The sequence below is a fragment of the Pseudorca crassidens genome, chromosome 6, assembly GCF_039906515.1.
Source record: "Pseudorca crassidens isolate mPseCra1 chromosome 6, mPseCra1.hap1, whole genome shotgun sequence".
NCBI lineage: Eukaryota > Metazoa > Chordata > Mammalia > Artiodactyla > Delphinidae > Pseudorca > Pseudorca crassidens.
Genome location: NC_090301.1, coordinates 27,239,383 through 27,262,846, shown reverse-complemented (window position 1 = coordinate 27,262,846; position 23,464 = coordinate 27,239,383). Strand labels below are relative to the sequence as shown.

General features: G+C 36.4%; 1 protein-coding gene across 35 annotated transcripts in view; it reads left to right on the top strand.

The window, feature by feature from the left end:
* The window catches only part of MAP2 (microtubule associated protein 2), a 278,232-nt gene that overhangs the window by 169,275 nt on the left and 85,493 nt on the right, over positions 1-23,464 (top strand). For 33 of the 35 annotated variants that reach the window (XM_067740749.1, XM_067740755.1, XM_067740756.1 and 30 more), the window contains exon 3: positions 4,179-4,256. The exons of the other annotated variants lie outside the window; for them this stretch is intronic. The gene's annotated coding sequence lies outside the window, so the exon portion shown is untranslated. The remainder of the gene's footprint in view (positions 1-4,178; positions 4,257-23,464) is intronic. 35 annotated transcript variants of the gene reach the window in all.

The window sequence follows — 23,464 nt, the reverse complement described above, 5'->3', positions numbered from 1 at the left end:
TAGCCGGCAGAAATGCTATTCAGGATTATCCAGCAACTTCAAGCATCTCAGCTTTTAGGTTACCTAACAAAGTCTGTCGAAATGTGAAAAATAACCAAATGATACTTAGTGCTAGAATGTATTTCAAAGGTTAATGAAAAGTATATCCTGGTCTGGCAATCCAGGAAAGGTTTCATCATTACTTTGTTGCTTAATGAAACTTGGGTTCTTATATCAGTTGGGAAAACCACGCCTTGGCAATATTTTCTTTACGAGATTCTGAAAGTCTGCATGAATTTATCATTCTAACGTCAACCCTATAGGTGTCACATAACTTGCATATAAATATACCACAGCCAAACATGGATTATATGCAGCCTAGGTGCATGGACTGCATGTCCTATTTATCTGAGTAACCAGCTGATAAAAGCTGATTTTGTTTATAGCTGAACAAGTGTTTGTCTTGGGTTCCTCCTTAAATGATTCACATCTTACTTTGTGATGCCAGTGCACATCCTGTTCTCTATCATGGGTAGGCAGCCCTTAAATATCATTGTCGACCAGTTGATTTTGTCAGGTGTCAGTCATGATTCTTGACAATGTTCAGACCCAGCTCTAAGAAGCTCTGGAAAGTGGCATAAGCAAACCTGACAGAAATAATGGAGCAGCTGAGTAAATTTCAATTTGTTCAAGAAGCTGAATATACTGAATAATAGATGTGCTAAGTATTTCCAGTAAACTGCAATTTTCATTGGTGAAATACCACTTCTCAGAGAAGCCACAAAGCCTTTATGTCTGAACTTGTCGTTAACCAGAGTTGAAGATCTAAAACCAACTCTCAGGGTCTATAAAGGCTGCAAGGCTTGACTGTTTTCTAGCTGTGTCATGCTGGGAAGGGCATTTAAAGTCTCTTGATCTCAGTTTTCTCATCTGTAAAATGGGGATAACAACAGTTGCCTCCTTAGAGGGTGATTGTGAGGAATAAGTGAATTAATGTATATGAAGTGCTTGGAACATTGTCTGGCACATAATAAGTGCTGTGTAAGTGTTTGCTAATATTATTTTAGGGGTGTTGCAGCCCATCTATATAATATATCAAATACTAAAACTGTGCCAAATAATATTCTTAACAAAAACTGTGTTAATGTAAACCTTTTGGTATGGAATAAAAATGATCACCTCTAACTGCACTGTGTTAATTTAAAATGACTATTCGATTTTATGTGCCTTATGGAATAGGCCATAAGTTCCTTTTTAAAAGTAATTCCCAGGGACTTCCCTGGCGGTGCAGTGGTCAAGAATCCGCCTGCCAATGCAGGGGACATGGGTTCGAGCCCTGGTCCGGGAAGATCCCACATGCTGTGGAACAACTAAGTCTGTGTGCCACAACTACTGAGCCTGTGCTCCAGAGCCCGTGAGCCACAACTACTGAGACTGTGTGCCACGACTACTGAAGCCTGCGTGCCTAGATCCCATGCTCTGCAACAAGAGAAGCCACCACAATGAGAAGCCCACACACTGCAACGAAGAGTAGCCCCTGCTCAACACAATCAGAGAAAGCCTGTGCGCAGCAATGAAGACCCAAAATAGCCCAAAATAAAACAAATAAACAATTAACTAAAAAAAATAATAATAATAATTCCCAGATGGCATTTATCTTTTTCTCATAAAATAAAGCCTAGAAAAAAGATAGTCATTTTAATTTTATAACAAACAAAAAAACCACACAAAAGTCTGGATGATGGGTAAATGGGGTATTATTTTTATGACTAATAGGTATTGGGCAGGGCACGGTCAACTTTCAAATAATCATCTCATCCTTTGGCCCATAATTCTCCAGTTCTGTTGGAATTAAATTAGTTTTTAAGTGTTTAAGATTGGAATTTCTCTCATTCATATATAACTGTTGAGTTAAATTTTGGAAAAACTTTAAAAGACAGGGGATTATTTTTCAATATTGTTTTTAGTGTTACTCAAATGACGAACATGTTCCTTGATAGCAGGTGTAAACAAACATTTTCTATAAAGGGCCAGATAGTAAATATTTGGGGTGATACGTAAATATATAAAGGACCACACGGTCTCTGTCACAACTACTCCGCTCTGGCAGTGGAGCATGAATGCAGCCATAGACAACAAGGAAATGAATGGATGTGGCTGTGTGCCCAGAACACTATATTTGGAAAAACAGGCAGCATCAGGATGAACTGGGTCCATTGGCCATAATTAGCTGACCCCTGTTCTTAGAGAATTCCTATTTTTCTTATTTTTACTAGAGTAAAGTATACATGCACACATATATAATTTTGTACTTGCACACATACATGTGTGTGCACATTAATTTGAAAATCATGAAGATGAAGTGAAAAAACTATGCATGTTAAAGAATTTAAGGAAAAGAAGGAACTTAAAGAAGAAATAAAGGATGATATTTTATTCAGTATTCATTGATTAATTACCCAAAAACTTTCTTTCTGAACAAGGTCCAGAGCTGATTTACCATTTTCTTTTTGTTCTAAAATCAACTTGTGAGGTTTAATTTGCTTTTGATCAAAACTACCCTTAAAAATTCTTTAGTCTTACTATATGTATAGCATTCTCCAACTTGCTATTTTCACTTTACGTTCTGTTTAAACATTTGTTTTATGTTTTGGTTATCTTTTCATACCAGTACTCATAACGCTAGTTGATACTGTTTAAAAGCTGCAAAATATTCTAGTCTTCAAATGTATTGTCATTTATTTAACTAATTTATTGATGTTGTTTCCAGTTATTGAAATCATTAACAATTCAACAAAAGTCATCGAGCATTTGCAAAAAGAAAAGTTCTTTAGTCTTGTTATTGTGCATAGAACTCTATATTATAGAGTCTTGTTATTGTGTATAGCACTCTGTATAATAATGTTATATATATTCCAAATTTGAGAACGACTGAGCTGGACTAAAGGAAAAAATAGCTGTGTACAGAGGTCTGGGTAGTCAAATTTTTTTTCCCTAAAATATCTATCAAGTTATTTGAGGGAATGGAAAATTCTACTGTGTTTCTTCTTGCCTGCAGAATTTTCTTTATTTTTTTTAAATGTTAAGCCTTTCTATCTTTAATATGCGTTAATAGATTTGTTTGCTACTGTACATTGTATGTGGATGCTCACAGATTAGGTAAGCTAATACATGTAAAAGCACTTAATACAGGTCCTGGCCCAGTCAGTGTTTGTCACTTTTGAATCAAAACCTTGTCTGCTCATATCCATATACACATTTTTCTTTGAAGCGTCACAGAGAAGAACTGAGGCACCTGCTTTATGTCTTTCCAAGTTTGCCTTTCCTTCTGGGTCTTGAAGAAGAATTAATAGCTCTCAGTTTAACTCGTAGGTCTCCTTACTAGTAGAGCAACATCTTCCTTGAGAACAGGATGGGGTCTGTTTTACCAGATGTGAAAATCGCACAGTCCTTGGTGGAGACACATAGTGATGTGTAGATTTAGACATCTATTGTAAGAGAGCAGGACTTAAAAATGAGGCTCAGCTCTGCCCCTTTCATTTAATACACTCATATATTGAGGGCGAGTACACCTGAATGGCTTATAAGGTACAAAACAAAGCTAGTGCCTTCTAGTAATTGTGTTTATTTCAGTAAGAAATACTTTGTATTGTTCTAGTGGAATTTCTAAGCAGAACTACTAATCCAGAATGACTGTTAGGATTCTGAATGTCAAAATAAGTTTAGTACTCTAGACAGAAAATGTAATTAGTTGTTAAAAAATTCCCTTCCATCCTGTGCTGTAGAGAATCAGTGCAGACTGGGCTAGAGGCCCAGTGCTTTAAAGCTTACTGGATGTAAGTAACAATTTACCAGGACAAATATATTCTCTTGGGAGAGAATACAATTGCCTACTATTTATTAGCTGAAAACAATTTAAAATATTATTTTTTCTTTTTAAAAGCTTCACTGGAGTGAAGCTAAAAAATAAGAAAAAATCTGCAACAGTTAGCATTTTCACTTCTCTATTCGAAACACTCAGAAAAGGACCTAGTTCAGTGTATGACTATAAGGAACCATCATGAAATTTATCTCATAGTCTCAGTTACCCAATATAAGAATAAAGCCATGAGTTGAATTTAGTATTGACCTACATGATGTAATTGATATACATGGATCAGAGATTAAATTATTAATTTCCTAACTTCTTTTTTTTACAGAAAGAAACCAGAACATATTATCAACCCTTTGAGAACACAATATAACAAACTTTACCATTTTACTACTTCTTTGAGTAGGTAAGACCCTATCCTCTCTACAATAAAAGAGTTAACCCACAATTGTGGAAACTAAACCTTTGTTAACCACATTTTTAAAAAAATCTTTATTAAATAAGTATCAATTCATTTTGATAAGGGAAAAATATACATGCATTCTACAGCTAATAGACTTAGGATTATTAAAATAGCATTTCATAATGCTTTGAATGATTTCATAGTAAATGAATGAAAAAATCTTTCTCTGAAGTGAGGATTGAACTAAGCCTGTCTCTCCTGCTGTGGTTAACAATACCAATAGTGTCTTCTCAACACTTCCTATGTGCCATTTGTGATCCTACATGACTTACTTCACATAAACTAAACCATTTATTCTGTATAACAACCCTGTGAGTAAATATAAGGGTGCTCCTTTTATAGATTAGGGGCATGAGGCAGAGAGAGAGGAGGTAGGTAGGTATAGGTATAGAAGTTCACCCAAGGTTGTATCCTAGGATCTGGGATCAAGGCACTGGAAAGAATGTCAGCCCAGCTATTATTGTGAGGCTAGTTGTGGTAGAAATGCCTAGTCATCAGATTCTTGTTTGTGTTGAGTTGGTTCTCTCTGATTAAGGAAGAAAAAAAGACAATGCACTTACCCAAAGAGATGGCAGGGAACCGTTTATTTTAGGTTTGTACTTGTTACTTTACAGTTGTTGCATGAGTAAATAAAGGAGTGTGTACACTTTAGCTCAGTTTACAAGCAGAAAGAATATTTTCTTTCATGTTACGTCTTTGAACTCAAAATTCCTCTGATAAAAGCAGAATAATATTTCAGAAAGAGTACAGATGAATGATTTCTTATTCTAGGACATGAAGGCTGCATTTTCATGTAATCTCTTGTTACTGGAAGTACTGAATATCCAGTCTTAAATCCGCTGTAGCTGTATGCACTTTTCTCTTTTCATTATTTCTTTATTATTTTATTTTTAATCAAGAAAGCTTACAAAATTTCCAAAGTGAAATATGGGAAATATTATAAGAAATACCTGAGTATCAGCCACATGAATTTGAAAAAATGCTAACATTCAGCTTTGTTGAAATCTTTTCTAAAGAAATAAACCTTTCCCTTCTTCCTAAAATGTGTCATAATCCTGAAGATGATATAACCTTCCTATGTTTAATGATGTCCTAAATTTGATGACATATATATGAAACAATGTCCCGTATAATCATTTACATTTTGAAAATTTGTATAAATGGCATCATACTGCAGATATTCTTTTGCACCTTGCCTTCACCCAACATTATATTTAGAGATTCATCCATATTGATACATAAAGATCTGGTTGACTCACTCTGGTAAAGTTGACTCATTGTAATGTTTCAATCATCTGGTGCTCAGTATTATTAACTATTATTTCTAAACAACATTCAGCATTTTGAAGGTTTAATGCTAAAATGGTTTAAGTATGGCTTTCAAAGCTTCTCCCAGATTTCTATATAAGAGATCCAACTATCTTAATATGTGATATCATGCCAATTCTATTTGTTTCATTTTTTCCTATTAGAAAAGATTTTGTTGTTGTTGTTTTGTTTTTTTGGCTGTAAGGATATTGCTAACTAATGATACTCATATTTTTTACTGCTTTTGCCATAACACAATATTGAAATTTGTTTTATTTCCCCATAGGTGAAATACTGACTATTCCCAAAAACAATGTAAATACTACCCTTGAAATTTGAAAGATACATAAAAGAAAAACACTTTTGTTTGGCCCATGTTATCTGTTCATATGCCCTTCAAAAATCATGAGAGAAACTTTATAAAAGGATTTTTTTCTAATTTTCTCTATCACTACATTTAATGTTACAATTCGTTTAAGGTAAAAGAAATATCAATATATAATAATATTTATAGACATAGAATATTTCATAACAATTTTATTTTCTGAAGGGAGTAAATAACTACTCTGACGGAGTTGGGAGAGAAAGAAGAGATTAACTAACCCTTGCTGAGCAAATATGAGTACCTGTAAGATTTGATGCAAGCTTGCAGGTCACAAGTGCAATGCAATTTTGCAGATGGGAAATCAAGACCAATATATATTCGGTAACTTACTACCATCATATAGCAATTGCAGAGCCCAGATTCAAATTCATCTCTCTCAGACTTCAAAGCTATACTCCTACCAGAAAAAGAATGGGGAAAACTTAACCTGTTTGAGACCTAAATTGCAGTTTCATTTATTCCACCAATATTATTAGGATTCATTTATGGGAGTTGAGGGGACTGGTGTTAGAAAAGTAAGGAAGACACAGTATCTACCCAGAGAGAGAAAACAAGCTATTCAACATCATTCTCAATGGTGAAAAACTGAAACCATTTCCACTAAGATCAGGAACAAGACAAGGTTGCCCACTCTCACCACTTTTTTTTTTTTTTTTTTTCCAGTTTGCGGGCCTCTCACTGTTGTGGCTTCTCCCATTGCGGAGCACAGGCTCCGGACACGCAGGCTCAGCGGCCATGGCTCATGGGCCCAGCCGCTCCGCAGCATGTGGGACCTTCCCGGACCGGGGCACGAACCCGTGTCCCCTGCATTGGCAGGCAGACTCTCAACCACTGTGCCACCAGGGAAGCCCTCACCGCTATTATTCAACATAGTTTTGGAATTTTTAGCCACAGCAATCAGAGAAGAAAAAGAAATAAAAGGAATCCAAATCAGAAAAGAAGAAGTAAAACTGTCACTGTTTGCAGATGACATGATACTATACATAGAGAATCCTAAAGATGCTACCAGAAAACTACTAGAGCTAATCAATGAATTTGGTAAAGTAGCAGAATACAAAATTAATGCACAGAAATCTCTTGCATGCCTATATACTAATGATGAAAAATCTGAAAGAGAAATTAAAGAAGCACTCCCATTTACCACTGCAACAAAAAGAATAAAATACTTAGGAATAAACCTACCTAAGGAGAAAAAAGACCTGTATGCAGAAAACTATAAGACACTGATGAAAGAAATTAAAGATGACACAAAATGATGGAGAGACATACCATGTTCTTGGATTGGAAGAATCAACATTGTGAAAATGACTATATTACCCAAAGCAATCTACAGATTCAGTGCAATCCCTATCAAACTACCACTGGCATTTTTCACAGAACTAGAACAAAAAATTTCACAATTTGTATGGAAACACAAAAGACCCTGAATAGCCCAAGCAATCTTGAGAAAGAAAAACGGAGCTAGAGGAATCAGGCTCCCTGACTTCAGACTATACTACAAAGCTACAGTAACCAAGACAGTATGCTACTGGCACAAAAACAGAAATATAGATCAATGGAACAAAATAGAAAGCCCAGAGATAAACCCATGCACATATGGTCACCTTATCTTTGATGAAGGAGGCAAGAATATACAATGGGGAAAAGATAGCATCTTCAATAAGTGGTTCTGGGAAAACTGGACAGCTACATTTAAAAGAATGAAATTAGAACACTCCCTAACACCATACACAAAAGTAAACTCAAAATAGATTAAAGACCTAAATGTAAGGCCAGGCCCTATAAAACTCTTAGAGGAAATCATAGGCAGAACACTCTATGACATAAATCACAGCAAGATCCTTTTTGACCCACCTCCTAGAGAAATGGAAACAAAAACAAAAATAAACAAATGGGACATAAGAAACTTAAAAGCTTTTGCACAGCAAAGGAAACCATAAACAAGACGAAAAGACAACCCTCAGAATGGGAGAAATTATTTGCAAATGAAGCAACTGATAAAGGATTAATCTCCAAAATATACAAGCAGCTCATGCAGCTCAATATCAAAAAAAACCAAACAATCCAATCCAAAAATGGGCAGAAGACCTAAATAGACATTTCTCCAAAGAAGATATACAGATTGCCAACAAACATATGAAAGGATGCTCAACATCACTAATCATTAGAGAAATGCTAATCAAAACTATAATGACGGGCTTCCCTGGTGGCACAGTGGTTGAGAGGTCTGCCTGCTGATGCAGGGGACACGGGTTTGTGCCCTGGTCTGGGAAGATCCCACATGCCGCGAAGCGGCTAGGCCCATGAGCCATGGCCACTGAGCCTGCGCGTCCGGAGCCTGTGCTCCGCAACAAGAGAGGCCACAACAGTGAGAAGCCTGCGTACCCCCAAAACAAACAAACAAACAAACAAAAAACTATAATGAGGTATCACCTTACACCAGTCGGAATGGCCATCATCAAAAAATCTAGAAACAATAAATGCTGGAGAGGGTGTGGAGAAAAGGGAACCCTCTTGCACTCTTGGTGGGAGTGTAAATTGATACAGCCACATGGAGAACAGTATGGAGGTTCCTCAAAAAACTAAAAATAGAGCTACCATACGACCCAGCAATCCCACTACTGGGCATATACCCTGAGAAGACCATAATTCAAAAAGAGTCATGTACCACAGTGTTCATTGCAGCTCTATTTACAATAGTCAGGACATGGAAGCAACCTACGTGTCCATCAACAGATGAATGGATAAAGAAGATGTGGCACGTATACACAATGGAATATTACTCAGCCATAAAAAGAAATGAAACTGAGTTATTTGTAGCAAGGTGGATGGACCTAGAGACTGTCAAACAGAGTGAAGTAAGTCAGAAAGAGAAAAACAAATACCATACGCTGACACATATATATGGAATCTAAAAAAAAAAACCATGCTTCTGAAGAACCTAGCTGCAGGACAGGAAAAAGACGCAGACACAGAGAATGGACTTGAGGACACAGGGAGGGGGAAGGGTAAGCTGGGACGAAGTGAGAAAGTGGCATGGACTTATATATACACTACAAAATGTAAAATAGATAGCTAGTGGGAAGCAGCCGCATAGCACAGGGAGATCAGCTTGGTGCTTTGTGTCCAACCAGAAGGGTGGGAGGGAGACGCAAGAGGCAGGAGATATGGGGGTATATGTATACGTATAGCTGATCCACTTTATTATACAGCAGAAACTAACACACCACTGTAAAGCAATTATACTCCAATAAAGATGTTAAAAAAAGAAAACAAACTACTGAGGATGGCAAAGATTCCTTCTGTCGACTTAAAAAATGCACAACATGAGAGATGTAAGTTAAGTTTTATTTGGGGCTAAATGAGGACTGCAGCCGGGGAGACAGCATTTCAGATAGCTCTGAGAAACCGCTCCAAGGAGGCAGGGGGGAAGGTCAGTATATACGTGATTTTGGTGAAGGGGGAATACATGCAATCAAGCACATATTTTTTTACAGAAGGTTTCTGCTAGTCTTGTGCAGGTTACTGCTAGTCACGGGAAGCAGAAGTCACCATGAAGGATTTTACTGCTTTTCTAGATCTGAGAATATATAAGAATTGGGCTCATAAAATCAGCTCCTGAGAATATCTAACTATCTGAAGACCTGTTCTGCCTGTTTACGCCACCCCCCACCCCCGCCCCGGAGCACAGAGTGCCTCCTTTCTGCTGTCCACCCCGAACTCCTTTCAGGGGGTGTTGAAAATCAGCAGCTGCAGTACCTGATCTGATCCTTGTAGAGGTAGATGGCAAGTGCCAATGGCGAGTGCCCATTTGTAGTTGACACTTCAGTGATATCATAAATGTGACTGTTAGATATCTCTATTTTGCTGTGCTAACATTGAATGGGATAATAGGAGTGAAAATGCTTTGTAAATGACAAAATCTTTATAATTATGTGCTAATATTACTAATTCTGTAAAATTTAGAATTGAATTTTTCAAACCTAATACATGTAGTTCTTAGTATAAAGGTTGTTATATCTCGCCAACATTTAAGTCTGACTACTTCATAGAATATCAGCATCTTTTTGACACAAAAGTCCCATGTAGACATTTAAAGTGTAGTAAACGACCCTGACGATTGCTTTATTTCTGGCCTTCACTACCTATTAGAGGCATATTATTTAACCTTCTTAAGCCTTATTTCAGATAATAGCAGTAACAAGCTCATCTCTGTCCAGAATCTAATCATTTCTCATTGTCTTTACCTGTATCATTGGAATCTACTCTCTCTCATTTTAGCAAATGCAGTAGCCTCCTGTGCTCAGTATTGCTTTTGTATAATGTATTGTTCACATAGTCTGATCTTTTATAAATCAGTTGATATGACTCTTTTGTTCAGAATCCACCAATGACTGCCCTTAATAGTCAGAAGAAAACCCACACTCCTGCTGTGGCCAGGAAGGTGCTATATAAGCTGACATCTTCTACCTCCCTGATGTCATCTCAACATCCTCTCTTTCCCCACTGAGGGCAGAGACTATGTGATGTTCTGAGCTGTGTCTAGAATGGTATCTCTATCTTGGTGGACCCTCACTTTTTGAAGGCCTAGAGGGGTTACTTTGGAATACACATGCTATCTTTCACGCACACCAGTGATGGTTGTTGCCCTTTTCACGATTCTTTCAGTTTGTCTTAATAGAGTCCCTCGCTTCTGGAATGCTGAGGAGCTTTCCTGCATCTTTTTGACACATGATTTTATAGCATTATGACAAAATTTTATTCTACTGATATGTAATCTTGAATCGTAATTTATAGCACCAGAAACACAGAGAAAAATTAGCTGAGTGGAAATGAGAAAACCGTTTTGAAAGCAGAACATATTTATTTTCCTATTCCACACCGTCTTTTGTCTACATAATACTAAGACTTGCCACAACCTGACATTGCTTAGATTTTGCTTTATCTTCAGAATAGATTTACATCTTTTCATCATACATCAATGGGTGAAGTTTATCCTTTAAGACAATATTCTGTAAAATAGGCTGATTTTTTTGTTTCATTTTTACAGTATTCCTTAGGAGCAGCACTTGATGAACGTTTACACTGTTGAGAACATTTGGCAAGAGAAAGACAAACAGGAGGACCACAATACCCCAAGAGTTAAGGGAAAGAGAAAGAAACCCTGGTATTTTCACCATCCTTTCCGAAAATAAGTACCTTGACTTGTGCTGATTACTGTCTCATCAGCATTCAGCTCTGGTCTGTGGCACTCTGTGTGAATAGTTTTAAAGGCAGATTAAACATTCTAAAAATAAAACTCTATTGGTAAATTAGGATATCAGATGTTCCCTTTATGAAAGCCTTTTCTAATCTGCACTATCAGCTGGCAGTCATACCCAGACCCCAAACTGTTCTGGCTCTAACTGAGCAAGGACCTATTCTGGGGTGAGGTTTTGAAGAGGGATGTCTCTTGGTTAACTCAAGACAGAAAGAGGGAGCATTGCCCACATACTCTGGCAGGAGTTAAAATAACAATGACAGTCCTCCTACTTAACAGGCTGAGTCATAAGCACATTCTACTGAGTTCTCTGCAATTCCCAGCAGATTGTTTGGGCTGCAATTCTGTAGGCAGAGGTGGGCACCACCTGCTGCAAAAGGCTCTAGTTCTCGTTCATGAGGGTGCTGTTATTAAGTCTTGCCTTTTAACAGTTTGGCCAGATGGAGATAGGAAAAGACAAAAATTGGGTGCTGATGAGCACTTTTTCTAATGCTTAGAATAAGTAATAGTTATTATGCATTTAGTTCTTTTATTTGGCCATGACTACAAGTCACTTAATAAGGGAGGCTTACTGTGGGAGGTCTTAAAAGCCAAATGTTGTTGGATGTTTGCCTTTAGAAATTTCTGTAGACCTGTTGCAGGAGCCTTTTCTCAGTCAATTTGGGGAAGGAGTCAAAGTCAATAAGTCTACTTTTTGCTTAAGCAGAAGAGGGAAAATTATTTTATGGTCACTGAGGTACTTCATAATGCAAGTGCGGGACTCTCTTAACCCTCAGTATGGGCCTCCAGTACATTTACCTGAAGCTTTCAATGGCCTTTGATGAGCTTCCCTCTTCCTGACTCTTGTATAACCTGACTCTCCATCATGTGACTTTTTCATATAGATAATATCGCTTCTTTTCCCTATTTAAAACTTTTCTATAATATAAAGGTCCAAACTCACTAAAGACCCTTCAAACTAGGGCTCTAAGTAGCCACTTCTGGACAATCTCCAATCCCTGTCTCTTACTCAATTGCCTTTCCTTCATTCTAACCACAGCAGACTACTTGTTGTTTCTTCAACTTAATTATTTCTTTGTACACCATGTTTTTCTCACATTACTTATTGCCTTTGTTATTTCTGCGACTCCTGCCTAAATACTCTTTTTCCTCTTGTCTGGCTTACAAAAGCTTATGTCTTTTCAATTCAAATGTCATTCCTTCTATGAAGCTTTCTTCTCCAGCCTGAAAAGTAGTATTAATTGTACCTTTTGAGGGAGGAGGCACTTTCATAGCCCTTTAAGTGTATCTAGACTACAGAAAAATCATCTTGCTGTGTAATTATTTTCATCTGTCTTTCTCCCCAGCTCTGTGAAGTCCTCAAAGGCAAAAGTTTTGTCTTCATCATATTTGTGCCTCCAGAAACGTGCTATTCGATGTGAAACAAATTAATATTGAACAAATTGTTAATAGCTAATAACAACAATAAATAATGAGTAAATAATGATTGAAAGAGTGAGTAGGTGGTATATAAATGAGGGGTTAAAGAGGTGAAAAACAAATGAGCTCTAGCCCAAGGTAGCAGATTTACAAAATAGGTTTTATGACGGTAGTTGTTTTTTAATTGTCATTTCTCTTGTGTGTGTGATTGTTTGTTTGTTGTGGATAAGAAAAAAGAGTATGTTTATAGTCAGAAGGAAGGAGGAAGCTGACACTGTGATTCCAAAAGGGAATATTTAAGGAAACAAAGCTTTGGAGGAGGTGGGAAAAGATCTGCTAAAGAACAAGTGGAGATATTAATATTAACAAAAGCAAGGGCCACCTGTTCTAAGATAAAGTGAAGACAATAAGGGAGGATGAAGAAGGACTGTGGAGACAGGAAATAGACCAGGTGTAAAGTCTTCTATCATCTCAGGAAAGGCAGTGCTTTCACTTTGTCCTTGGCAAACATCAAACTGTCCTAAGATTCTCTGAAAATGATTGCAAATTCTGTCTCCACCTTGGCCTCAAGGCAGGCATTTGAATAGGACCAACCTGAAGGCTGGGCTCTTGGCACCATCCATACCAGGAAAAGTGAGGGGCATGAAGAAGGTAATTTAGGAAGAGCAGCAGGAAATGCTCTTGCCTCAAGTTGACTCTCTCCCTTCTCCCACTCCAACACCCATGGACTGTCCTAGTGCTGTCGGGATTTGCTGTGTAGGCAACAAATGGAGGATAGTTACTGAAATTTCTTTCATTTAACCCTGTTGCTTCTATTAGTCTCATTCTTTTTTTTTTCTAATCTCATAATATAGTTCTTCAAACTTTTCTGCAACTGTATTAGTTAGGATTGGCTAGTTGCTAAAACAAGTAGATTCAGAAGTGTGTTATCACTTTATTTCTTGCTCATTTAACAGTCCTAGCTTAGTGTTTGGGTTGGGAAGCTGTCTTCCCTCTTCATAGTCAACTAGGTATCCAGACTCCTTTTATTTGTGACTTTGTTATTGTCTCCATCCAGCTGGTAGAAGGGCAAAGACCAAGGAGGAGCACATGGAAATGTGTGTAAGTGAGACCTAGCAGTGAACATATGACGTCTTCTCACATTCCATTAGAGCTGGGTCATGTGACCACATCTAACTGCAAGGGAGGTTAGGTGACGTAATCCTGCTGTGTGCTGAGGAAAAAGAAGACAAAGATTTTGATAAACTGCTAGCAGTCTCTGTTATACCAAAAGAAAATCTGTCTATGGAATTAATATATTTGAACATATGGATCAAATAGTTCAAGCCCTGACAAGAATACATGCCATTCATACCATAGAGATAAAACTATGAATCATAATCTCAGTATCATGTTAAAATAGTAAATATATGAGATACTTCAGTTTATCGAAGTTAATTCATACAGTAGTACACAAATAAGATATTTTTTAAAACACTCTTTATAGAAATAAATGTTGTATCCAAAAGGATAATGGCTCAAAAAGCATAGTGCCTGGTACTGCTCTTGGATTTCTTCAATAACTGCTTGCTAAAAGAATCAAATTATTAATTGATAAATGTAGAAAGCATCATTGTAGAACAAAATAAATATTTGTACTCTGATGAGTTTCTAAAATGCATTATAAAAAGACTTGAGTTGGGATGGTAAAGTAAAAACTCATTTTGAACTGAAAAAAGAGGTGCCCTTTTAAAGAAAAATAAGTAAAGGTAAAATATTGAGGAAAAACCCCACAGTTTGTACTTTTGCAAAAAGTTTTAAAGAATTTTGATTTTTGGATGAATTCACAAATAATATAGGCCCCATATTATATTTTTTATTTGTTTTATCAGTACCATTTATTTGGAGAGTAGTAAATATTGCTGTTTATATGGAGGGTAGCTGTGCATATAATTTTATGTGACCAGAATATTGTGTTACAGTGTTGTTTAAAAGCCATTCAATCAGGTAAACATTCTGCAAAATCAACTTACCTGCTAATAATTCTGTCGCAAAGCTTCAGGTTCCTGTGACTGTGGAACGCTTGGGTTTTTGTGAGCATATTGCATTGCAGTAAGTGTATGATCACTGTTTTTTCCTTGAAGATTAAAACTCCTTTTCCCTTTAAGAATGGGTAGCAATTTAATCAAGTTCTCATGGCATCAGAGAGCATTTTAAAATGAAGGAACCCTAATAAAAATGGACCTTCCTGCAAGTATATAAGGAAAAATGGTTTAGTGCGTCAGCCTGTATAAGAAGAATGAGAAGTGATAAGCAAAACTCCAACTTGGCTGAACCTGGAGGCTGATTCCTTCTGAGTGTCTCTGTCAGACCTTTCTTCCTGAGCACTATAATGATTTACTTAAACATGCTAATTTCTTGTGATTAATTTTTCTTACTCTTTTTTTTCCTCACCCACCCGCTGCACTTTTTTTAATGAATGTCAAGGACTCCTGTTGTACCATGTGCTCAGTAATTACTACAGAAGGCAGTTTGATTCCGAGACAGTTGTAGTCTCTGTAAGAGAAATTTAGAATTCACTAAAGCAAATACTTTAGTGAGGGGGTGCCAAAGCTTGAGTCATTTAAAACCATTGTGAACAGCGCCCTAGGAAAGATCCGGTAGTAATCAATCTTGAATAAAGAGCAAAGGACCAAAACAATCAAAAAGACTTTTTTCCAAGACAGACTGCTGTGGTACTAGAAAGTTCTTGCTACTGGGAAGCAGTGTGTAAGCCTCTTTGTTTCAGGCTTGTGTATTCCTTTTTGGCATATGTTTACAACTAGAGCAGGTCTTGCTTTTGAAACCTAAGAATTCTAAAGGAAACTTTGTTTTAAAAGGAAGAGAAATTGAAAAATAGAGTAATTTAAGATAATATAACATAACATACATGCACACTTAACTATAACATATAGACATATATCTACGGATCCTTTAAATATACACTACAAAAGTGTTATTTGAATGGAGCACGAGGGCAGGGAAGTTCTTCAATGAAGCTCTGTAGGGAAGTAACATACTGATGTATAATTTTTATATAATTTTCTCATTTTAGACCTGAGTAACTATATTATGTAATTTAGATCCCATTTGTTTGTTTTTGCTTTTATTTTCTTTACTTTAGGAGACGGATCCAAAACAATATTGCTGCAATTTATGTCAGAGTGTTCTGCCTGTTTTCCTCTAGGAGTTTTATAGAATCTGGTCTTACATTTTGGTCCTTAATCCACTTTGGGTTTATTTTTGTATCTGGTGTTAGAGAATGTTCTAATTTCATTTTCTTACATGTAGCTGTCCAGTTTTCCCAGCACCACTTATTGAAGAGACTGTCTTTTCTCCATTGTATATTCTTGCGTCCTTTGTCATGGATTGATTGGCCGTAAGTGTGTGGGTTTATTTCTGGCTTCTCTATTCTGTTCCACTGATCTGTGTCTGTTTTTGTGCCAGTATTATACTGTTTTGATTACTGTAGCTTTGTAGTATAGTCTGAAGTCAGGGAGTGTGAGTCCTCCAGCTCTGTTCTTCTTTCTCAAGATTATTTTGGCTATTTCATATATGAAATGCAAGATGTAATAATTTAATATAAATTAATATTTAATCATATGAAATTTAATATTTTAATTAGGTGTTTGGTAACTATATGATTACCTCATTAAAATGTAACTTTCATGAGGTTGGGAATTTTGCATGACCTGTGGGGCACTGAGTGACCTACCTGTGTTTCAAAATAAATATCTTATCTCCTTCCCCCATCTCCAATCCCACCAGCACTACTTTAATTCAAATTCTTATATGCACTCTCATTGATTATCACATTATTGACCATCTGTCTACTTTTCCTGTTTCTGATCATAACCTTCTGTAACCCTTCCTATGGCTCATTTTCTCATTCATCATTGGCTTAAAGTTTCTCAGTGATGTACCATTAATAATGTTTAAATTTATCCTACACAGGCTGACAAGATGCTTCATCATCTGGACATTTGCTTCTCTGCAGCACATCCACTCTCCTATTTCTGGCATTCTGAAACATCCTTGATATTTTCTAGCATGTTGCCAGTTCTCTTCTACCCCCATGTCTTAGTGTTGCTGATCTTGTAATTAGAATTACGCCCTTATCCACCATGAACGCCCTTCAAGACTGAAAGCACATTTTGCCATTATGAAGCCTCCCACAAATTTTTTGATTTCATAGGAACTTCCATAGAATCCCGTATACCTCTATTAAAACACTTATCATATCATCACTTAACTGTATGACGTCATGTTGATTTCTCTCAGTAGCTTCTTAAGACCAAAAGCTGAGTCTTGCTAGTACTTACCTATCCTGAGCATCTAGAAACATGCCTGTGACATAATAGGTGTTTAATAAATATTGTTAAATTTCACCAAAAGAGAACATTTTCTAACCTCATATGTCTCTCTTCTACTGCTTATGATTAAGGCACTTGTGTCACTTTTTTTTCTTTTAGTTAAGAATGAGTGAGGCAGTCTCTTTCTTATTTACAAATTATTTCTGAAAAGACTTATTTTTTCCTAAGAAATTTTGGTTTCCTTTACATTTGAGGTCTGTAGTTCCTCAAAGGAGATATATCTGTGCATCTTAATTTGCATTATCCTGACCTTACCAAGAAAATATTTATGTTTAATTGAAATGTCTGTTTCCCTTGGCCTCTACAATTAAAATGCCAGACATGGAATATAGTTTTAGTTTTAAAAGCTAAACTATTCATTCTAATTTTTTAAAGATAAAACAGAGAGAAAAAGGTAACAAAGATAAAATTAAATCTTGCTGCTTAGAAATTCTCAACCAAAATGCCTACTGGAAATATGGATCTCATGTGAAGCTAAATGACAATTGTTTATGGCCATTTTCTTGGAGTAATGCAGTTACCTTATTTCACTGAATTTCTTGATCCCATCCTGAGTTCTCATTTTTTACATAGCTTAACGCTGACTTTCTAACCTAAATTTGGAGTATTTCCTCGCCTTGGTTTACCTCTTAGTTTAGTTAAAGTAAAAGATTTTTAAAAAATAAAAGAAGCAAATTCTTTTGGTCCCATACTTCAGTGGGTGAGGGTAGTGCTTTTTCCATCTATTTCTGTCCGACACTTTTCAATAGTCTCATCTAGTGTCAAGAGAACTGCCAAGTGGAAATGAGTGGTCTATTAGTACTTGGTTTGACCAAATGGAGACCCATAAGCCATGCTCTGAAAGTCCTATCACCCATGTCCTCTGATCTGATGCCACAGTCTGATATTTCTCTTTTATAATAGTACATCACTTTCTTTATAGGCTTCCAGAAATAATAAAAAAAATTTCCTCATTGTAATGATCAATGTCTAAGGGTTTTGAGAAACCTAAGTAGAAGTTTTGTGAACTGTTCTTCATTTTGAAAAAAAACCCTATTGTATTGAAACAATAGGTTCTAAGCATTTAAAAAGAAGACAATGTAGAAATAATCCATATGCTTGCTTGTTGCTGAAAAGCCAATTCTTAATCTATGGATTTACTTGTGGTACCCAAGTTCTTCAGCATGGAATTGAAAAGAGTTTCAAAAAACGTTTTAGAGATTAACGGTGGCAGAGACAGAAAGATTCTCCAGATTTGCCTATTTATTGCTTCTGTAAGAACACTGAGGTGAATTCTTGGATGTATAGATTAGAAATCTAAAAATCAGAGTGCCAACCAAAAGCTCAGACACAACCTACCTGAATGAAGCAGGTTTACTGCTACTGTGTTCCTCTTGCCTCAGGTCATCTGCAATCCCAGGCAGACGAGGCACAGTCCACAGTAGCCCTTTTTCTCTTTCCTTTTCAGAGATATTATCACCAGCAACACCTCTAACCTGCCCAGAGGTTTATCATCAGCCTTATCTGTCCCCTTTTCTCCCCTTCTACTGCCATTAAAAAAGCATAAAGTTCCTATCCTTTAACAATGCAATGGTTATAATGAAGTATTAAAAACGTATTGGGTTTAATAAAAAAAAAGTAAGCACCGCCCAAAGAACATATTTAAAAAATTAAATGAACATATTTAAAAAATTCCTCAAAATTCTTGTGACTTTCATAGAAACATGTTTCATTTAAAAATTAATTTAGCATTTTTTACATTCCAAACCATGTTTTTATTTGCTCTTGGCCAGGTCCCATTTGCCTTAATTGCCTAAGATGGGTCTGTTTTTATATCAAAATGTTTTTATCTGTGAGCTCACCATATAATTTTGCCACATCAATGCCTATACATGCATTAAGACTTCTACATGTAAGATTGGAATATTTGTCTTTGTAGAAAAATTAATTATTGTGAATATTTCTTTCAGCTCATTTTTAATCATCTCATAAACATAGTCTAATTACATATATTTCAGGCCTGGAGGATTTAGCAAATTTATGTCACATCATATCACTCCAGAAGGTTAGCAGAATACAAGTCGCAAGCCATAAAAGTTGAACTGATTTCTAGAATTCACTCCAGGGTACATAAAGATATGTCAGCTCAAAGAAATATCTCAAACAGTATATGAGGACTGACGGACCCACTTGGATCAGACATGAGTTGTGAGGGAATTCCAAATGGTAAGGATTCTGTGAGGTGTGGTTTTTTTTTTTTTTTCCGGCCCAACTCAGCGATGGAGTGAACAAGGCTACTTTCAGCTTAACTCAGAATTCTCCTGAGTCACAAGTAGAGCCAGCAGACGCACTGTGCAACATGGCACACAGCCTGACCCAAATCCGAAAAGAAAGAAAATAGAAAAAAGTGGATCTGCTTTATATGACTCATACTTTACCTTTCCCTAGAAGAAAATTAGTATTTATTATGATTAACTAGATTTTGGACTCTCCCTGGATGCAGTAGTTTAGTATATTTAAAAATGGATGTTATACAAATATTTTGCATCTATCCATTTTTCTTTCTAAATATATATGACTTAGGTCTATATTCATGTAGCACCTGTGATGGCCTCTATCACTGCATTAACTGTGTTATCTTGTAGCGTATATATTACAAACACATCTGACCTCTTCAGTATAGTGTGAGCTGTTCGTGGCCAGAATCCATAATTTAATCATCATTGTATTCCTAGCGCCTAATAGCTTGGTGTGAAGCTGGTATTTAATAAATGTTTATTGAATAAGATTCTAGAAAGCACAATAAATAAATCGATAATTGATGACAACCTGAAAGTTAAATGAAGGCTCAATACGTACTTTGTTAAAGCAATTTATAAATAGTGCCTCTTAAGGAAAAGTCCAGTTCTTCAGTCTGTTCAGGCTCTGTTTTTCTCAGCGTTCTCCATTTTCTTGCTTCAGTGTCTCATCAGATGAATCCAGATCTGACCGGGCTCATGTGTCTCTGTAACCCACTAGCACATTTCAAATAACAACAAAATAAATAAAATTTTAAAAGTGGTGTCTAAAAGAACCTCATGAGACGCTGAACAAAAACAAACCAAAAAGAAAAAAAAAAAGAATCCCATCTTACAGTGTTCATCAAAAATCAAGCAAAATATTCCCTAACACTGTGTAGTTTAATGAAAGAGCACTCTTCAAAGCACTCTTCAGAACATGGTATGTGACTGAACTTAAGAAATCTGAACTTGAGTTACAAACTGACCTCAAGAAAATAATAAAGTAAAGGCCTGTCAAAATAGTATAAACCATGATACTTCTCACAACAAACAGATTGGTAGTAAGGTTTGTAAATAGATAGATGATAAGATAGGTAGATAGATGGATAGGTAAAATAGAGAAACTTTAATTTATAAGCAGTCTGGTAAAAGAAGACAGGTTTTATTTTAATTAAGTTTTTGACCGTGGAATCTAGCCTCTCATTTCAGTCCTGATCTCATCACCAAGTCCAGGTCTATATGCTCCTTTTCTAGAGTAGCTTTCAGTAAGGGTTGCTTCCATATTGAATCATGCATCCTTCCAATTCACTTTTAATACCATTGCTGGATCAATCATTCTAAAAAATAAACTTGATTATGTCACATCTTTTGTGGTGCCCTCTGGCCTTCAGGAGAGTCTAAGTATGGCTTACTATACCCCTTTATGATTCTACCCTTGCCTGCCTGTCCGCCTCCTTTCCCCATGTCCCACTTCACTTCTGGACCACAGCGAACAATCCTGTGCTCTACACGTTCCTCATTCATTCGTGTAGTAAACATGTGTTGTTGAGCTTACTCTGTGCGACACACTGTACCAGGTGCAGGTGATGCAGATATGAAACCCTCTCCCTCCAGGAGCTCACAGCTTCTTGAGGAAGACAGACGAATAGGGAGGAACATCTAACATAGAGTGAAAACTGGAGTTAGGGATGCCAAAATCGTGCTCATTATGGTATCTTCCTGGAAGGTGTTGCCTAGCCCAAGTCAAAAATAGCACAGGATGTGGTCACCCAGACTCTTTCTTCCTAGAAAGCTTCCCCTCCTTTCTTTGGCTAACTCCTACTTGTCCTTTAAATTCAACTCGATGTTACCTCCTCCGGAAAGTATTGACTTCCCAGTGTGATAAGAACTGCCTGTGTGCCTCCACAATTTCCTGTCCTTATCTGCGTCACAGCATGGACCACATGACTTTTTGTTGTCGGTTTGTCTGTGAGCTCCTTCAGCATAAGTGCTATATATTTTTTCTTGTATCCCCAGTGCATTCCCTGTGATACATAGAGCCTTTCCATTAATGTTTGGGAGACATTTCTCAAACAATTAATTGGTTAATGAATTAAGATTTGTAACCTCAGTTGGAAGGCATTTTAGAAGTCATATAGGCCAACATCCCCTTGATTCTATAACGTTCATGACAGGATGGGCATTCAACTTGTGCTTGAACACATCCACTGACAAAGAGTGCATTAAGTTCAAAGAAGTGCAGAAAACAAATGGGGCAACTGATTATCCTAGAAGTCCATATACACTTACTATATTTAGAACAAGATTTTAATCTGAACATGTTCAGAGGCAGAGCTTCAGTCGCATGGCTTGTGTTTGTGAAAGAGGAATTGTTCATCAAAAGATAAAGGGACTGAGCAGATCAGATAAAGTGGCAGAAAAGAGCACAAGTGGCATATTGTTTATAACTTCCCAGGACTTCATCCTTTCTTGTCTTAAATAGCTGAAAGAAGATCCTATTCATGGAAAACCATAAAGTATTTAGTTTTCAAATAAATCCTTCACTTCCAACTCTCCATCCTTTTTTTTTTTCTTTTCATAACTCCTATTTTCTTCTCCAACTTTTCACGTTTTGTTTTTTTTGTTTGTTTGTCTTTAATTCTAGCATCTTATTTTGTGATGTATAGCACAGTCTCCAAGTTTACCTGGGTCATGACCCTGCTCCCACCTCCTGTAAAGAAATCTCTGAAGCATCTTGTCCTCAAGCACTGATTGCTGTTTTTACATTGTAGCCCCTTTAACACCCAACCAGTTCCCTATAAGGTGGTTCTCAGGTGTCTGAAACTAAAGGATCTTCATTTGATGGTGGTGCCAGTAAATACTTAGGACATACTTTTCTTTTGGAAAACCTGTAATTCTATAGAATAGGCCTTAGCTTTGTACCCAAAGGAGATTTATTTTTACAGTGCTTTATTATGTGACACTGGACAAAGTCTGACAAATCTGGAATCAGATTTCAAACTGGAAAAAGTTTAAAACAAAATTATTAATTGTCAAAATCCAAATTAAAATTTCCCTCCTACGCTTTTTATCCTTTTTATTTATGCTTAAAGAAAATTGTATTAAAATTATTATGATTGAATTTTTCTTTATATGGTAAAAGAAAAGTATTGATGTAAGGGTCAAAATTTATCCCTTCAAGAGTTCCCTTGCTTATGAAACACACTCAGGTTTTGTTCATGTCTAAGTTTGTACACCTAGTAAATGGGAGAACCAGTATTCAACCCTAATTTTCTTGTTAGAAATCTATTACTCATTACACTATATCTCCAGGTCCTTAGCGAAATATCATCAGTAGAGGCTAAAGCTTTAGAGTATTTAAATATTATTTATTTCTGGTATGTATTCTGTATTTATTAGTTCTTTTATATAATATGAAAAAGGGCCAGAAATAATATACAACTGTGAAGTACAGGTTGTATGCCATGGTCACATAAAGCTCCTTACCCAGTTTAATATGATAGACTGTTATCAGTGGAATGGATGTATGAAGTTAGTGTCATCTGGACTGGATTCTCCTAGTTCCTACCCCATTCCACCAACTCCTTGGCGAAAGAGCAAGCAATGGAATGGATATTAGTAGATTTGGCTTCTCATTCCAGATCTCCCTGGAAGTGTCTAACTGTCAAATAATTTACTCTCTCTGGCCTCAGTTTTTCAGTATGTGGCAGACCATACATTGAATCCTATTGCTAAAAATGTTCAAATAAAAGCCACAAAATAACAAATAATAGGTAACATTTGTTGAGCACTTCCAACTTGCCTGGAATTATGCTTTATTTGTATTACCTTATCTAATTCTATCAATAACATAGCATTGGCTTGTTGTATACTCTGTGTCCATTATCATCAGAAATAATGATGCACTCAACAACTCTCTTGATGTGAATTGTTTATTAGTCACGGTGTGTGGTGAAGAATGGATCATCCTTGTCGGTATTTTACAATCAGCCTGAAAAGAGCAGAAAAGACATGAAACAAATACCTGGATTTTCAAATTTTCATGTCATCAAGAACTTTTCCTCAGTTTTGTATAGAGACAAAGAGAAAATACATAGGGTTGTAATTTGTTAGTCAACAGCTATTTAAGC